General features: G+C 52.6%; 1 protein-coding gene across 1 annotated transcript in view; it reads left to right on the top strand.

The window, feature by feature from the left end:
• The window catches only part of LOC144486422 (neural cell adhesion molecule 1-A-like), a 48,913-nt gene that overhangs the window by 29,842 nt on the left and 9,071 nt on the right, over window positions 1-10,000 (top strand). The window lies entirely within an intron of this gene.

The raw sequence follows: 10,000 nt of genomic DNA, 5'->3' as shown, positions 1-10,000 counted from the left end.
CACACACACACACCCACACACACACACTGACACACCACACCCCACACATCCACACACTGACACTCACACACACACCCACACACTGACACACCACACACACTGACACACCACACACACACTGACACCCACACACACTGACACCCACACACACTGACACACCACACACACACTGACACCCACACACACTGACACCCACACACACACCCACACACCCACACGGACACCCACACACACACACGGACACCCACACACACACACGGACACCCACACACACACACGGACACCCACACACACACACGGACACCCACACACTGACACACCACACACACACACGGACACCCACACACACTGACACTCACACACACTGACACACACCCACACACTGACACACCACACCCCACACATCCACACACTGACACTCACACACACACACCCACACACTGACACACCACACACACTGACACTCACACACACACACGGACACACACATTGACACCCACACACTGACACTCACACACACTGACACTCACACACACTGACACACCACACACACACTGACACCCACACACACTGACACACCACACACACACTGACACACTCACACACTGACACCCACACACACTGACACCCACACACACACCCACACGGACACCCACACACACACACGGACACCCACACACACACACGGACACCCACACACTGACACACCACACACACACCACACACACACACACACCCACACACTGACACACCACACACACACACCCACACACTAACACACCACACACACTGACACTCACACTCACACACACACACGGACACACACATTGACACCCACACACTGACACTCACACACACTGACACACCACACACACACTGACACCCACACACACTGACACACCACACACACACTGACACACTCACACACTGACACCCACACACACTGACACCCACACACACACCCACACGGACACCCACATACACACACGGACACCCACACACACACACGGACACCCACACACTGACACACCACACACACTGACACTCACACACACACACGGACACACACATTGACACCCACACACTGACACTCACACACACTGACACACCACACACACACTGACACACTCACACACTGACACCCACACACACTGACACCCACACACCCACACGGACACCCACACACACACACGGACACCCACACACACACACGGACACCCACACACTGACACACCACACACACACACACACACACACACTGACACACCACACACACACACCCACACACTGACACACCACACACACTGACACTCACACACACAAACGGACACACACACTGACACCCACACACACACACGGACACACACACTGACACTCACACACACGGACACACCACACACACACACTGACACACACACACTGACACCCACACACACTGACACTCACACACACACACCCACACACACACACGGACACCCACACACTGACACTCACACACACACACCCACACACACACACTGACACCCACACGCACTGACACACCACACACACACACCCACACACACACATGGACACCCACACACACACACGGACACCCACACACTGACACACCACACACACACACTGACACCCACACACACTGACACCCACACGCACTGACACACCACACACACACACCCACACACACACGGACACCCACACACACACACGGACACACACATGGACATCCACACACACACGCGGACACCCACACACTGACACACCACACACACACACACGGGGACACACACTGACACACCACACACACACACGGACACACCACACACACTGACACACTCACACACACACACTGACACACCCACACACACACACTGACACTCACACACACACACACCCACACACCGACACTCACACACATACACTCACACACTGACACACCACACACACACACGGTCACACACACTGACACCCACACACATTGACACACACACTGACATTTACACACACACACTCACACACACACACCCACACACTGACACACTCACACACTCACACACACACCCACACACTGACACACACACACACACCCACACACTCACACACACACACTGACACACTCACACACACTGACACACTCACACACACTGACACTCACACACACTGACACTCACACACTCTGACACACCACACACACTGACACACACACTGACACTCACACACACTGACACACACACACCCACACACTGACACTCACACACACACACGCTGACACACTCACACACACACTCTGACACACCACACACACTGACACACACACACACTGACACACCACACACACTGACACACACACTGACACTCACACACACTGACACACACACTCACACACACTGACACTCACACACACTGACACACACACACACCACACACACTGACACACACACTGACACCCACACACACTGACACACCACACACACACACCACACACACTGACACACACACACACACCACACACACTGCCACACACACTGACACTCACACACACACACTCACACACACACACTCACACATTCTGACACACACACACACTGACACACACACCCTGACACACCACACACCCACACACTCTGACACATCACACACACACACACTCACACACCACACACACTGACACTCACGCACACTGACACACACACACACACACCCACACACTGACACTCACACACACACACGCTGACACACTCACACACACACTCTGACACACCACACACACTGACACACACACACACTGACACACCACACACACTGACACACACTGACACTCACACACACTGACACACACACTCACACACACTGACACTCACACACACACTCACACACTCTGACACACACACACACCACACACACTGACACACACACTGACACCCACACTCACTGACACTCACACACACACACACCCACACACTCTGACACACACACACACCACACACACTGACACTCACACTCACACACTCTGACACACCACACACTGACACACACACTGATACTCACACACACACACTCACACACACTCACACACTCTGACACACACACACCCACACACTCACACACCTCACACACTGACACACACTCACACACACTGACACACCACACACACTGACACTCACACTCTGACACACACACACACTGACACACACACCCTGACACATACACCCTGACACTCACACCCTGACACACCACACACCCACACACTCACACACCACACACACTGACACACACTCACACACACTGACACACCACACACACTGACACTCACACACTGACACACCACACACACTGACACACCACACACACACTCACACACACACACTCTCACACTCTGACACACACACACTCACACACACTGACACACACACCCTGACACACCACACACACTCTGACACACTCACACTCTGACACACCACACACACCGACACTCACACACACTGACACACCACACACACTGACACATACTGACACACCCACACACACTGACACTCACACACTCTGACACACACTGACACTCACACACACCGACACTCACACACTCTGACACACCACACGCCCACACACTGACACTCACACACACACTGACACACCCACACACTGACACCCCACACACACACTGACACACCCCCACACACTGACACCCACACACAGTGACACTCACCCACACACACACACCCACACACTGACACACCACACCCCACACACCCACACACTGACACTCACACACACACACACACACCCACACACTGACACACCACACACACTGACACTCACACACACACACGGACACACACACTGACACCCACACACTGACACTCACACACACTGACACACCACACACACACTGACACACTCACACACTGACACCCACACACACCGACACTCACACACACACCCACACACACACACACGGACACCTACACACACACATGGACACCCACACACACACACGGACACACCACACACACACCCGGCACACCACACACACACACGGACACACACACTGACACCCACACACACTGACAACCACACGCACTGACACACCACACACACACACCCACACACACACACGGACACCCACACACACACACGGACACCCACACACACACACGGACACCCACACACTGACACACCACACACACACACGGACACCCACACACACACACGGACACCCACACACACACACGGACACCCACACACACACACGGACACCCACACACTGACACACCACACACACACGGACACACACACTGACACACCACACACACACACGAACACACACACTGACACCCACACACAATGACACCCACACACACTGACACACCCACACACACTGACACACCCACACACACTGACACACCCACACACACACACTGACACTCACACACACACACCGACACTCACACACACACACCCACACACTGACACACCACACACACACACGAACACACACACTGACACCCACACACAATGACACCCACACACACTGACACACCCACACACACTGACACACCCACACACACACACTGACACTCACACACACACACCGACACTCACACACACACACCCACACACTGACACACCACACACACACACGGACACCCACACTGACACACCACACACACACACGGACACACACACTGACACACCACACACACACACGGACACACACACTGACACCCACACACACTGACACCCACACACAATGACACCCACACACACTGACACACCCACACACACACACCGACACTCACACACATACACCCACACACTGACACACCACACACACACACGGTCACACACACTGACACACACACTGACATTCACACACATACACACTGACACACTCACACACTGACACACTCACACACTGACACTCACACACACACACGGACACACACACTGACACCCACACACTGACACTCACACACACTGACACACCACACACACACTGACACACTCACACACTGACACCCATACACACTGACACACTCACACACACACACACCCACACACTGACACACTCACACACACACACACTAACACACTCACACACTAACACACTCACACACACACACTGACACACCCACACACACTGACACACCCACACACACTGACACACCCACACACACACACTGACACTCACACACACACACCGACACTCACACACACACACCCACACACTGACACACCACACACACACACGGACACACACACTGACACCCACACACTGACACTCACACACACTGACACACCACACACACACTGACACACTCACACACTGACACCCATACACACTGACACACTCACACACACACACACCCACACACTGACACACTCACACACACACACACTAACACACTCACACACTAACACACTCACACACACACACTGACACACCCACACACACTGACACACCCACACACACTGACACACCCACACACACACACTGACACTCACACACACACACCGACACTCACACACACACACCCACACACTGACACACCACACACACACACGGACACCCACACTGACACACCACACACACACACGGACACACACACTGACACACCACACACACACACGGACACAAACACTGACACCCACACACACTGACACCCACACACAATGACACCCACACACACTGACACACCCACACACACACACCGACACTCACACACATACACCCACACACTGACACACCACACACACACACGGTCACACACACTGACACACACACTGACATTCACACACATACACACTGACACACTCACACACTGACACACTCACACACTGACACTCACACACACACACGGACACACACACTGACACCCACACACTGACACTCACACACACTGACACACCACACACACACTGACACACTCACACACTGACACCCATACACACTGACACACTCACACACACACACACCCACACACTGACACACTCACACACACACACACTAACACACTCACACACTAACACACTCACACACACACACTGACACACTCACACACACTGACACACACACACACCGACACTCACACACACACACTCTGACACACCACACACACTGACACACACACACACACCCACACACTGACATTCACACACACACACCCACACACGCTGACACACTCACACACACACACTCTGACACACCACACACACTGACACACACACACACTGACACACCACACACACTGACACACACACTGACACTCACACACACTGACACACACACACACACTCACACACTCTGACACACACCACACACACTGACACACACACTGACACCCACACACACTGACACACCACACACACTGACACACCACACACACACGGACACACACACGGACACACCACACACACACACGAACACACACACTGACACCCACACACAATGACACCCACACACACTGACACACCCACACACACTGACACACCCACACACACTGACACACCCACACACACACACTGACACTCACACACACACACCGACACTCACACACACACACCCACACACTGACACACCACACACACACACGAACACACACACTGACACCCACACACAATGACACCCACACACACTGACACACCCACACACACTGACACACCCACACACACACACTGACACACACACACCGACACTCACACACACACACACTGACAGACCACACACACACACGGACACCCACACTGACACACCACACACACACACGGACACACACACTGACACACCACACACACACACGGACACACACACTGACACCCACACACACTGACACCCACACACAATGACACCCACACACACTGACACACCCACACACACACACCGACACTCACACACATACACCCACACACTGACACACCACACACACACACGGTCACACACACTGACACACACACTGACATTCACACACATACACACTGACACACTCACACACTGACACACTCACACACTGACACTCACACACACACACGGACACACACACTGACACCCACACACTGACACTCACACACACTGACACACCACACACACACTGACACACTCACACACTGACACCCATACACACTGACACACTCACACACACACACACCCACACACTGACACACTCACACACACACACACTAACACACTCACACACTAACACACTCACACACACACACTGACACACCCACACACACTGACACACCCACACACACTGACACACCCACACACACACACTGACACTCACACACACACACCGACACTCACACACACACACCCACACACTGACACACCACACACACACACGGACACCCACACTGACACACCACACACACACACGGACACACACACTGACACACCACACACACACACGGACACAAACACTGACACCCACACACACTGACACCCACACACAATGACACCCACACACACTGACACACCCACACACACACACCGACACTCACACACATACACCCACACACTGACACACCACACACACACACGGTCACACACACGGTCACACACACTGACACACACACTGACATTCACACACATACACACTGACACACTCACACACTGACACACTCACACACTGACACTCACACACACACACGGACACACACACTGACACCCACACACTGACACTCACACACACTGACACACCACACACACACTGACACACTCACACACTGACACCCATACACACTGACACACACACACACACACACACTGACACACTCACACACACACACACTAACACACTCACACACTAACACACTCACACACACTGACACACACACACACCGACACTCACACACACACACTCTGACACACCACACACACTGACACACACACACACACCCACACACTGACATTCACACACACACACCCACACACGCTGACACACTCACACACACACACTCTGACACACCACACACACTGACACACACACACACTGACACACCACACACACTGACACACACACTGACACTCACACACACTGACACACACACACACACTCACACACTCTGACACACACCACACACACTGACACACACACTGACACCCACACACACTGACACACCACACACACTGACACACCACACACACACACCACACACACTGACACTCACACACACACACATTCACACACTCTGACACACACACACCACACACACTGACACTCACACTCACACACTCTGACACACCACACACACTGACACTCACACACACTGACACTCACACACACACACTCACACACACACACACACACACACACTCACACACTCTGACACACACACACACTGACACACACACCCTGACACACCACACACCCACACACTCTGACACATCACTCACACACACTCACACACCACACACACACACACTCACACACCACACACACTGACACACACTCACACACACTGACACACCACACACACTGACACTCACACTCTGACACACACACACTGACACACACACTGACACACACACTGACACACCACACACACTGACACTCACACACACACACACTCACACACACACACTCTGACACACACACACACACTCACACACTCTGACACATCACACACTCTGACACACCACACACACCGACAATCACACATACTGACACACCACACACACTGACACACCACACACACTGGCACATACTGACACACCCACACACACCGACACTCACACACTCTGACACACCACACACACTGACACTCACACACACACTGACACACCCACACACTGACACACCACACACACACTGACACACCCCCACACACTGACACACCACACACACACTGACACACCCCCACACACTGACACACCCACACACTGACACACCCACACACACTGACACACCTACACACACTGACACAGCCACACACACCCACACACACACACTCTGACACACCACACACACTGACATAAGAACATAAGAAATAGGAGCAGGAGTAGGCCATCTAGCCCCTCGAGCCTGCCCCGCCATTCAATAAGATCATGGCTGATCTGAAGTGGATCAGTTCCACTTACCCGCCTGATCCCTATAGCCTCTAATTCCCTTACCGATCAGGAATCCATCTATCCGTGATTTAAACATATTCAACGAGGTAGCCTCCACCACTTCAGTGGGCAGAGAATTCCAGAGATTCACCACCCTCTGAGAGAAGACGTTTCTCCTCAACTCTGTCCTAAACTGACCCCCCTTTATTTTGAGGCTGTGCCCTCGAGTTCTGGTTTCCTTTCTAAGTGGAAAGAATCTCTCCACCTCTACCCTATCCAGCCCCTTCATTATCTTATAGGTCTCTATAAGATCCCCCCTTCAGCCTTCTAAATTCCAACGAGTACAAACCCAATCTGCTCAGTCGCTCCTCATAATCAACACCCCCTCATCTCTGGTATCAACCTGGTGAACCTTCTCTGCACTCCCTCCAATGCCAATATATCCTTCCACAAATAAGGGGACCAATACTGCACACAGTATTCCAGCTGCGGCCTCACCAATGCCCTATACAGATGCAGCAAGACATCTCTGCTTTTATATTCTATCCCCCTTGCGATATAGGCCAACATCCCATTTGCCTTCTTGATCACCTGTTGCACCTGCAGACTGGGTTTTTGCGTCTCATGCACAAGGACCCCCAGGTCCCTCTGCACAGCAGCATGTTATAATTTTTTTCCATTTAGATAATAATCCAATTTGCTATTATTTCTTCCAAAGTGAATAACCTCGCATTTGTTAACGTTATACTCCATCGGCCAGATCCTCGCCCACTCACTCAGCCTGTCCAAATCTCTCTGCAGACCTTCTACGCCCTCCACACGATTCACTTTTCCACTTATCTTTGTGTCGTCTGCAAACTTTGTTACCCTACACCCAGTCCCCTCCTCCAGATCGTCTATATAAATATAGACTGACACACCCACACACACTGACACTTGCTCTCTCACACA

Source organism: Mustelus asterias, unplaced genomic scaffold (genome assembly GCF_964213995.1).
Source record: "Mustelus asterias unplaced genomic scaffold, sMusAst1.hap1.1 HAP1_SCAFFOLD_334, whole genome shotgun sequence".
Taxonomy (NCBI): Eukaryota; Metazoa; Chordata; class Chondrichthyes; order Carcharhiniformes; family Triakidae; genus Mustelus; species Mustelus asterias.
Note: the sequence above shows the minus strand (reverse complement) of the source record. Positions and strands in the feature narration are given on the sequence as shown.